Raw genomic sequence first — 12,300 nt, forward strand, 5'->3', positions numbered from 1 at the left:
TACGTCTGACCATGATAAATTATTTTCATCTTTTTTCTCTAATTAGATTCAATTGGTCGTATGTAGACTGTATCCATTCTGCATCATCTAGTTTTAACTCTAATAACACATGTAGTGATAGAATTTCCACTTCGATAGGTAAAACTGCATCCATTCCGTATACCAAGGAAAATAGTGTTGCCCCAATTGATGTTTGCACTGAGGTTCGATAAGCGAACAACATAAAAGGAAAATTTTCCTGTCAATCCTTATAGGTTTCAGCCATCTTTTCCATTATTCTCTTAATGTTCTTATTTTCTTATTTTATCGCTCTATTCATCTTTGGGCGATAAGTAGTGGAATTGTGATATTTTATATTGAATTACTTATACGCTGTTGTCATCTCTTAATTATTTAGATTAAGGCGTTGTCTGTAATGTTCTTTTCTGGGAGCCTATATTAGCAGATGATCTATTTTTTTAAGAATTTGTAGATGGTTAACTGGGTAATGTTGGCATATGAGGCTGCTTCCACCCATTTGGTAAAATAGTCGATTGCCACAAGGATGAATTGATGATTATTGGAGGCCTTGGGATAAATTTGTCTGATAAAGTCCATGCCCCACATAGAGAAAGACCATGGGGAAGTCATTACATGAAGAAGACGGGGTGGCACATGTATTTTATCCCCGTAAATCTAATATTTATGGCATTTTCAAGCATAATTAATGCAATCATTCTCTAACATGGACCAGTAGTATCTGAATCTCATAACTTGTTTTGCTATTGCATGTCCATTTGAATGAGCACCACATATTCCGTCATGGACTTCTTCCAATATTATCTTTGCCTCCGTTGCATCCACACACCACATAATAACTTGATCATGGATTTTTTTATACAAGACATCTCCTTTAAAAACATATCCAACTGTCATTCTCCGGATTGTCCTCTTATTGTTTTCAATTGCCTCTTCGAGATAGCTCTGAGTTTTGATGTATTGTAGGATGTCATGATACTATGGGTTCCCGTCTATTTCTTCCTCAATATGGTAGCAATGAGTCAGACATGTGTATGACTGCATCTCAATTGGCATCATATCGAACTCTATGCTTGTTTCGAATGCTACAACCAACGTGGCTAAGGTGTCTACTATTTGATTTTCCTCTCGAGGGAGATAATTAAATGTGACCTCGTCGAATTCTTCCGTTAATTCCATGACAAGTTTTCGATGTTCCACCAACTTGTATCTCTTGTTTCCCATTCTCCTTTAAGTTGATAAATTACTAGAGTAAAATCCCATACACTATCAAATTCTTTACTTTCTGTTTAATGGCAGCTCAATTAATTAATATGCATGACTCATATTTCACCATATTATTGGTATAGTCAAAATTCAGACTGCTGGTGAATGGATAATAATCACCTTCAGGGGAGACCAAATTACCCCAATCACATGTCCTAAAGCATTTGATACACCATCGATGTTCATTTTCCAATACTCACATATGGAGGTGTGAGTTTCTTCTACCGATATAACCATTAAACCTTCATCTGGGAAATCAGATTTTAATGGTTCATAATCATCAGAGGCCATACTAGATAAAAAATTAGATATGACACTTTATTTTATTGCTTTTTGACTCACAAACTGAATGTCAAATTCATATAACAACATTTTCCATCGGGTTAATCTTCTTGATAGCACATGCACACCCATCATAAACTTCAAAGGGTCTAACTTGGAGATGAGCCTTGTCATGTAAAACAACATGTATTGTCTAAGCCTTTGAGTAGCCCATACTAATGCACAACAAACGTTTTCAATGGGTGGATATTTGGTTTCACAATCAGTGAATTTCTTATTAAGGTAGTATATAACTCTTTCTTTCTTCCCTGTTTCATCATGTTGCCCCAGTACACATCCATTGAGTTATCAAAAATTGATCGGTAGAGGAACAAAGGCTTTTTTGGGATATGTGACATTAGTATAGGGGTGTTAGACAATTATTGTTTGCCTTTCTCGAAACAATTGAAAGATCGGGTCACATTTATTGGTCAAGTGTGAGATAAAGCGAGCAATGTAATTTAACATGCCCAAGAAAATTCGAATTTCTTTCTGCATTTTAGGTGGTGGTAAATTCTGAATTGCTTTGACTTTTTCTGGGTCAATCTCTATTCTTTTTTTATTGATGATGAAACCCAATAGCTTTCCATACGTCACTCCAAAGATACACTTATTTGGGTTGAGTTTCATCTGAAATTTTCTCAACCTTTAGAATATATTCTTTAAATTTTCAATATGCTCTTTTTTCATTTGTGCTTTGATTATCATGTCAACATACACCTCTAGCTCCTGATGCATCATGTCATGGAACAAAGTCACAATAGATCTTTGGTATGTTGCCTCCACGATCTTGAGTTTGAATGACATTACTTTATAGTAGAAGGTTCCCCACATTGTGACAAAATTGGTTTTTTCCATATCCTCAAGGTGCATTTTAATTTTGTTGCATTCGGAGAACTCATCCATAAATGAGAAGAGAAAATTTTTTGACGTGTTATCTACCAGGGTATCTATATGTGGAAGTGGGAAGTTGTCTTTAGGGCTAGCCTTATTGAGGTCTTGATAATCGAAAAATAGTCATACTTTCCCATTTTTTTTCGGTACTGATACTATGTTACCTACCCACTCTGAATATTTAGCCACTTGAAGGAAACTCACGTCAAACTGTTTTCTAAATCCCCTTTAATCTTGAGCAACATTTCAGGACTCATTCGACGTAATTTCTATTATACTGGTTTACACTTAAGCTTGATCAACAAGTTGTGGACTACCATATATGTGTCGAGTCCTGGAATATCTTAGTATGACCATACAAACACATCTTTATACTCTTTGAGTAATATGATCATATCATATCATACTTATGTGGATAGTGTTATTCCTATCTTTATGTCACTCCTCTCTTATTTCAAGCCTAAATTCAAAATTCCAGTCTTTCTTAATAAGGTAGGATTTTTTTTCTACTTTTCCATCATCTTCAATAGTTCAGGGGATAAATCACATCCTCCCTCGTTATCATACACATCGATTTCCCCGAGGTATATAGTCTGCTAAAAATCCACCTCTAGGTCAGAATTATCATCATTCACATTACCAATATCTAGAGACCTAAAAGAAGAAGTAATTGGAACAATATATATATGTACATGCAAGAGGAAACTAATTTCACACAAAGAATAAAATAGAATAGTATAATATATACATAAAGAATGAAGATGACAAATGTTGCCATGTGTGAAACCATAGAATGCATTCTTTATTGAGATTGATATAAATATCTTATTCACCCTTACAAAGAATCAAATATTACCCCGGGTACGAGCAAATAGGGAAGGTCTGAGCATTACTCTAAAATATTTGAAAGAATATAGGTAATTCTTTGGCAGTCTAATTGTTGAGCACGGATCATGATGGAAGTAAACAAATCCCAGACCTATCAACTTCTCCATTTTCTCATTCTCCTATCACATTAATACACAAATTATTTAGGATACCCTTTAGATTTGGTACGACCATTTCTGAGGTTTCCTTAAATTCATACCCTCATGATGTAAACACCTGCTTAAGTAGAGGGAAAGCCATCAGTTCCCACTGAACCTCTTGTCTCATCAGTCTTCCACTTTGTCTCTCTTGATTTTTCAAAATCTCCTTCCTTCTCTGATGATGGTTTGGGTGGTATCTTAGTCCAAAGTGATCCATCTTGACAGTTGGGAAAATTGGTTCAACCCTAACCTGAAAGCATTTGTCGAAACCTCATCTTACTACAACCCGTCGGCCCAGGGTCAGTTTGATTCCCATCTCAGTGCACTTTGATAGGTGAGGTTTGGAAATCTTTCCTCCTTCGGCCACAAAGGTGGCATTGACAAAACTTCAGAGACCGAAATGAGCATTCGAAATCCTCTTCACTTACTTGAATATATGGTGCATTAGTCGACACCATTGTTTTTATCTATTTCTCTAAATAAGGTTCCGTTCATGACAAACTTGATTTTCTGATGGAGCATAGATGGCACCGCTCCAACTTAGTGTATCCAAGGTCTTCCCAAAAGATAATTGTACAAGGGCATGACATCCATGATGAGAAATTCCACATCATAGGTAGCATGCCCGATAATTAGCGGGACATTAATATTTCCTAAAGCTTCCATTGTATTGCCATTGAAAGTGCGTACTAAGCTTTGGCATACTTTTATATGTTATCAATGAGGAACCTCTTAAGGGTGACTAAAGGAAACACATTTAATGCTGAGCCATTATCCACTAGGACACTGGGTAGGGCATGTCCTTTGCAATGAATAGTAATATGCAATGTTTTAGCTTTACCCTTGTTGCCAGATGGAATTTCATCATTAGAAAATGATATTAAGTTGTCAGAAAATTATTAAATAGATGATCTAGCTTATTGACATGTATATCTTTAGGCACGAACGTATGGTTCAAGACTTTTAATAGTGCCTCGCGGTGCGCTTCTAAGCTTAACAATAATGATAACATGAAAATGCGAACGGGTAGCTTGTGTCACTGGTCCACAATGCTATATTCACAATGCTTTAGAAACTCTATTGCTTCACTATCCCTCACTGGAATTTTACAAACCAATTCTTCTTCTCCAAATGGCTCAACTGTTCTTAGAGGTGAGTTTTGCTTTGAATAACACCTTTCACTTCTTGTAAGATGTCCTACCTCATTAACATATTCTTTTTTCAGCTTTTACCTACCATTCGTATTTCCAAGGCACTTGTCGATTATCCTTGTAAGTGAAGGACTTTGGGTTAGTGATTATCACCTTTGGCATCATATTTTCCATGACCCTCTCCTTAGGTGTGATTATCAAAGGGTGTTCTACGTAATATCCTTTATTGGACGAACCTTCTATCATGTATACCTCTATCTCATTGACTTCATCGAAAAACTATATTTCTTTCTTGTCTATCATCCTTTGGACTAAACTCATAAATTCGGTACACTCATGGATAATGTGTCCATTGACGCTGTAATAATAACATTATTTTCCATTTTCATGTTCTTTTGTCTTTACATGACCGACGAATATACTGCACTTTACCATCTGTTCTTAAACCCAAACTAAGGGTGACTTCACTTCCGAGATTGAAACCTTGATCCTTCTTCATTTTTCTTACAAAATGAAAGTAGCCCCTAGCTTTCTATGGTTAGATGAAGGGTTTTGTGCCACATTGGGTCCTTCAGAATTATTGAAATGGATCCAATTCTTATTTCATAACCTTTGTATAATTCTCTTAAAAGCAAGGCAATTTTTAATGGTATGTCTAGAAGAACTGGCGTGGTACTCACATTTGGCGTTTTCATCATACCATTTTGGGTATGGTGGTTTTATCAGGTCCATAGGATATGGTGAAACCACATATAAATCATATAGATTCTTAAATAGTTCTTTATACATTATAGGAATAGGGTCAAACTGTTTTATTTCCCTCTCTTTCTTTGGTTCCCTCTACTCCTGTCTAGCGAGGTTTGACAACACAACTGTAGTTGAGAATGTTACTCCTTTTCCAGAATTTCAAGTACTTATATTGTTAACCTCATCTTTATTATTCTTTGCGGGTGGCCTTCTATGGGAGTCATATCATTCTATTTTTCCCTGTTTAATGACCAACTTCACCATCTTCCCTGCCATGACCACATCGATAAAACTATCTGAGATGATGACGACTAGATACTCGAAGTAAGGTGCCTTAAGAGTATGGACAAAGAGTTTTCTTGTTTCTTTGTTGTCTAAAGGTAGATGAACCTATACAGCGATATCTTTCCAGCATTGCACATACTGCCTGAAACTCTTATTAGACTTTTTCTCCATTCGTTGTAGCATGACGCGACCATGCCTCATATCATTCACGTTCTTGTATTATTCTAGAAAAGCTTTAGCTAAATCTTTACGGGACTTGATATAGGCTCTATTTAACTGTTTGTACTAACAGATAGTGGACTCGGTCAGGCTTTCTTAAAAGTAGTATATCAGCAATTGGTCATTTGCCACATGTTCATTCATTTTTCGATAAAACATTGTTATGTGGGCTGAAGGGAAATTATTTGTATCGAACTTCTCGAAGTCTAGAGCCTTGAATTTGGGAGGTAATGTCAAATCTGGCACCAAGCTTAATTCCATAGCATCAATCCCATAAAGGTTGTCCTCCCCCTTCATCACTTTCATTTGTTCTTCCAATTTCTTTATTTTGTTTTCCATCTTCCTAGATTTATCTTTCTCATTTAGTTTTGGAATAAGATAACTTTTGGGGTTACCACTAAGGTTGGTTACCCTAGCTTTTACTTTGGAGGTAGATGAATCCACTTCATATCCAGGTGTAATTAGTAACTTTGGCAAGGGTGCCATTAGTTCCTAAATGACCCCCAATCTCGAGGTGTTAGCAAATTTTACCCCTGTCAACTTTTCCATAAGTTGCTCAGCCAAGGCACTTTAGTTTTAGGTAATGGAATCCAGGGTGGTTTTGATGTACTCAATTTATTTTCCAAATCATGTTGTAGTCTGGTGAAGTTGACCTTGATTTCTTTCGTTCTTGCTTCCATCTTTCTTGTTTGGGAACAAGTATTGTGAGGATGGGTAATGGTATGGGCCAATATATTCTATTACACAACCTTTCATTTATTAGTAATTCATTTTTAATATGCATGCACGCTATGGTGCAGAAACAAATAAATAAAATACAATGTGTTAGGAATGCAAAATGTAAGAAAAGGTACTGTTCCAAATAACATTCGATCATAGAAATTTTCTCATTAAAAAAATCCAAACATCACAAGTAGTTCAATTACAGACAATGTCTAGCCCTCTTATTCAATTCTAAAATCTCATTGGTCAACCAAATAAGTATTTTTCCAAAATCTGAGACATGATCTGCATAAGATTGGATAGATTCAGCTTCTTCCACCAATACTTTCATGTATCATGCTATATCACTCATTTGTGCAGTGGCTTCTTCCATGATGCATGCTTGATCTGCGACCATACCTGTATAAGGCTAAGTAGTGTTTTTCTACCCAAAATTCATGTTTTTGATCTCTCATTCCAAGTTGAAGACCTTTAACCTCCTCTGCTGCAAAGCTTTTTCTAATTCTCTGATTCACGGCCGAGGGTTCTATTTTCTTCACAGACAATTCTGGAATATGTTGACCAGCGTTAACTTTACATAAGGGTTTCTTTAAGTTCAGAAACTCTAGTTCTAAGTTTGTTATTCAAAGATCATCCTTGAGCTAATTCTCCCTCATACATTGTGTGAATCTCTTGCATGCTATGAGTGAGTTCTACCACTTGCATGTCCATTGTGATACATCTTTGAGTCAGGGCATAAATCTCATCGGCCTTTCCTTCAAGCATACGACTCCAACCTTCACGTTTTGCCCATAACTCCTTATTCTTACGTTTTGCTTCAATTTCAAGTTCTTCAATCTATTGTCTCCTATACTCGAAGTCTTGCAACATGCTATCTCTTTCAGCTACCAACTTCTCAACTTTATGCTTGACTATCTTCAGATCTCAATTTAAGTTTCTCCTTTTAGCTCTTAAATCGTCACACTTATTTCTTTCAACTTTAAGATCCTAATCTTATACCTCTTATCAACTTCCAGTTCTCCTACCTTTTGTCTCTCAACTTCCAATTCTCAAGTTTGATGTTGAACCTCTATTCCTAGACTCAAAACCTAAATTCTTTCAATTTTCAACTCGTTAGTCCTTGGTCGAGGTGTTTTGCTCGTCCTGCCAATCTCTTTGCTTAAGCATTGGTAATCAGCCTTCAATTCAGCATACTTGAGCTCAACTTTTTCTTTCTCCTCGCGCATCTCTTTTAGCTCATTTCTATTAAAGGCCACGTCAACAATCATCAAATAATACTCATTCTCGAGTTTTTCCTTCATTGTGGCCCATTTTCTTCTCTCTGCTTCAAACTCTAACCTCTGAGTTTCTAAAGGTGAAGAGTCTATTTTAATTGTTCTTCTAGAGAGAGCTCTGGTTCATCTGTAGGTGCTGGGATTGTTTCATTTTTCCTTCCACTTCTCCAAACTTCATATTCAGATGATACATATTATCCCCGAAAACCCAGTTTAGATCTGAAAGTTATTTTTCATAAGTTAACTTTCTCAAGTACCTTCTATTTGTAATTGTCTAACTGAAATAGTAATTTAGACTCTCTTAGTCTGTGAGTCGTATGAACATTGTCTTCCTCCAAATTGTCTGATTACCAAGAGTGGTGCATATCTGATTCCCCCTAGAGTCATAACAAGTTTACCCAAGGATCCTTGCCACATTTATACATAAATTTATAGTGATCAAACCAAGGTGTGTGCCATATGATATCTTCATCTCGAAAATTCTTGAATAGTTTGGTACATCGATCTATCAGAATGTCGTTTGGTAGTTCTTGTTTCAAGAACTCATTCAAAGGTAAGAGAACGAGTGAGATAACAACTGGTGAAGGGTTAACCTCACTTTAGCGTGTCTAGTTATGGTAAGTGGAGTCATACTACCTTAGTTGCCCTAGTAGGGCATTGTCAGTGTGCGAGGCACTTTAGTGGCTAACTAAGGTGTGAGGCCTGAACACTGACGAGTAGTGGGTTATCGATGTCAGTGGTGAGTGGCCTTTGGGCACTTAAATATGTATGTATATTTGCATTAGTATAGTACAACAAATATCCTTTAAGTTTGGCCTGACGACTATGTGAGACCAAGCCAATCTTTCAGTTAAGCAAGAATTTTTCCAATGTTATACGACACCAAGTTGCCCCTCCATGATCTATCTGATAGTTATGTGAGGACCAAGAGATCATTCATCAGCTTAGTGGGAATTTTACCGATGTTATGTGATATCGGGTTCCCATAGTTAATTAGTGTCTAATGAGTATGTGAGACCACATACTAGCATTATTACATTCAAATAATGCACAACAGAGTCAGTGTTGAATTTAGATAATGCACAAGAGTGTTAATGTCGTATTTAGATAATGCATAGCAATTATAGTCATTTGGGTTAGCGACCCTTTAGATGTGCACTCATTGAGAGGACCTCAACAGAGGATTAAAGGAAGTGTGAGACTCATACTTCAGTGATAGAACAGTTGAATCAAAAGTAGGTAGCACTTGATTAAGATCATGTATGAACCTATTGCTTACTACCACGTCTATAACATGCTTGTGTTTATAAAACTCATAATGATGCTCTAAACAAGCGATTATACTATTAGGCATTATAAGCTCACTGTTCAAAAGTTTTATGTTTTTAGGTCAGTAGCTAAAGCCTTTCGTTTAACATCATCGTAGTATGACTTCCAGCATCTCCTTCAGACTACTGCATTGTAGCTTTAGTAGGCATATGTATTTATAAGACCTTACTCCTGTATTTGGTTTATCAACTCTATATTTGCACTATTTTGATTTTAAATTATGTGTGACAGAGCTCTTATTTATTAAATGTTTATAATTATTATTTACGTCTTTTATGATACCATTTAGTATGTTTGAAATGGAAATAAATATGTTTTAAAAATTAGGGGTTACCTCGGTGGCCCAATGTGACACTTTAGGCTCATTCAGGTTCATGTTCTTACATTTAGTGGTTTCAAAGTTTTAGGTTAAGTCGGTCCTAAAACTTAGTGGTTAATTTTAGTAAGATGTGTGTGAAATACATGCCCCTAGGTACTTAAAGTACTTGTATAAGTCTGGAGTCATGATGGTGACCCTTTCTTAATCTGTGTTCTAGAGTTTTATAATGACCGATAGTTTCGAGCGTGGTCTCGAGGATAGGAGAGAGAGCCGAGTCTCTCATCCTGACATAATCAGTGAGGAGTTTCTGTTTAGGGTAGAGGGATCATGGGATCCCGTTAGACACATGAGTCGTAGAGGTGACCTTCTTTAGTGGTTTGGCTTTCACACTCAGGGAGATAATGAAAAAAATTCATAGAGTACATACTTCTTAGTCAATCACCCAGATTATGTTTGTGCTGATAAAGACCCTGGTAGAGAAACTAAGGAGGTAAAATATAATTAACTTCTATGGTTTCGACAATGATGATCTGATTTCAGTCAATCAATGGCTGTGAGATACTATGAGGACGTTAAGGCAGCTTCAATTTACCCTAGAGGGTATGTTAGAGTGTATCACCACTTTTCTCAAGGGTGATGCTACCGATTAGTGGGAGAATGTATAGATGGCTCTACAGCCATATGTACCTATGTGGAATCAAATCCTGAGTAAATTTAGAGGCAAGTATATTAGCGAAGCACATATAGATGGGTTGAGGATGTAATTCTTTCTACTAGTTCATGGAGATACCTCACTGTATGAGTACAAGATAGATTTTCTATGATTGAGTCATTATACTCTAGAGTTAGTTACGACCAAGTCCTTGAGGTGCAAGAGGTTCCTTGAAGGTCTACATATTGATAACCATACGCAGTTGGCGACATACTCACCTATGGTATTTTCAGAGTTAACACGATGCTAAGGCCGTGGAGAGGGTACAGACTATGAGGAATAGTTTATTAAGTGAATTAGACAGTCCAAGTATGAAGGCTTGTGTTCTAGTAGACCTACCACAATCGGTGGAAGGGAGGACTAGAGGTCTGTGTAAGCATAGAAGAGTGACTTCAACTTTGCCACTCTAGTCGAGTCAAAATTCAGACGTAGGGTCTCATAGGAGACTACCAGCTTCACCGTCTCTGATGAGCTTTAGAGGCTCTGATAGAGTTTTGAGGTATCTAGAGTGCGAGCATTATGGACAAAATCACTGAAAAAGGTGCTTTAAAATTATTAGGAAATGATATAGATGTGGATCTGTAGCGTATATGGTAAGAGATTGCCCTAGTTTGGATGATGATGTTTTAGCTCTACTCGGGAGAGCGATCCTAATAGCTCAGCATGGCGAAAAGACTACCTAAAGAGGTGTTTGTTATATGTTCGGGCAGGAGAGTAGAGGAGCGGATTGACCATTTTTCAGATCGTAGAGAGGCAGAGTAAGGATGTTGATGTCGCATATGAGATGCCAAGTATGTTCTCAGTTATCTCAGTTTTTCATGTTGTTCTAGAAGGTGTAAGTGCGTGCATTCTTTTCTGGTGTTAAGTGAACTAAGTAGGAAAATATGTATGTCGAAGACCCTATCGTCAAGATATAAGTGCCTAGTTGGTGGGCTTTAATGGGATAGGAAAAGTCACCTTAGAAATTTTTTGAGGGTTTGGGTCAGACTCGGTTGTCGACCTTAAGGAAGTTGTTAGAACAAGTGTTTCTTTACCTCAAAATTGTGGGTATAAAGATATGATAATATATGGTTGTTCCTTGTTAAGTCGAAGATGAACTCTAAGAAAACGTTGAGCTAAAATATCTTCCACCCTTGTGTGTTCCCTAATGGAATATCTGTGTGGGTTATCAATTTGGATATGAGACTTTAAGGATGTTTTTACATTGCCAGTAAATGGTTCATGTGACTGACCCATAGAGATTTAGTAATCTCAAGTTTAACATTCGAGATAAGGTTCTCATTGAGAGTGTTAAGAATACCCAGGTTACTCTTACCAGTATAGTGATCACCTTTTTGTCAGAAATATCAAGTTATATCTCAACTAGTGCCAAAGCACTTTAGTTACTAATTGGGCGCATATACCCCAAGTACTCGCGTGGAGTAAGTTACTTGGGAGTACATTCCGATGCAGTAGTTTTGAAATTTCACCCTATAAACTGAGGAAACTATAGGTATGTTAGTGAGTTGTAAATATCGAGGTCAATGAACCTTCCGACATCATCAGGATGCCTTCTTGCATAAGCAATAAGTGAATCAGCTAAGTGAAAAGCCTTGTTAGTGAGTTCTTCGTGTTGTTATATGAGCGCGAGCTATTTATAATACATATCAATATGCAATGTTGTGTAGTATCATAGATTTTAGTGCCAGAGATTAGAGGAAAGTAAATACATTAACTTTGTGGTGGTAAGTGATAGTGAGTACAAGACGTAGAGTCTCAGGACCCTTAATTCAAAATAAGGTTGAGAGATACCTCCATTTTGTGAGTTATGCTCTCCAAGAGAGCCAGAAGTTGCTAGTTTATCTAGGCAAATAACCGATTTTAAGTTGTGAGTTCCTTAGATGCATGATCTGATGAATAGAGCACTTGCAAACCGCAAGGTAAAGGGAAAACAATTAGGTATTGTGGACGAGTATTGAATTAGAGTTGCGTAGAAGAAGTGTAGAGATCGATGTTAGATAGTCAAGACTTGTCA

This window comes from Hibiscus syriacus, unplaced genomic scaffold (genome assembly GCF_006381635.1).
Source record: "Hibiscus syriacus cultivar Baekdansim isolate YM2019G1 unplaced genomic scaffold, ASM638163v2 tig00110503_pilon, whole genome shotgun sequence".
Classification (NCBI taxonomy): domain Eukaryota; kingdom Viridiplantae; phylum Streptophyta; class Magnoliopsida; order Malvales; family Malvaceae; genus Hibiscus; species Hibiscus syriacus.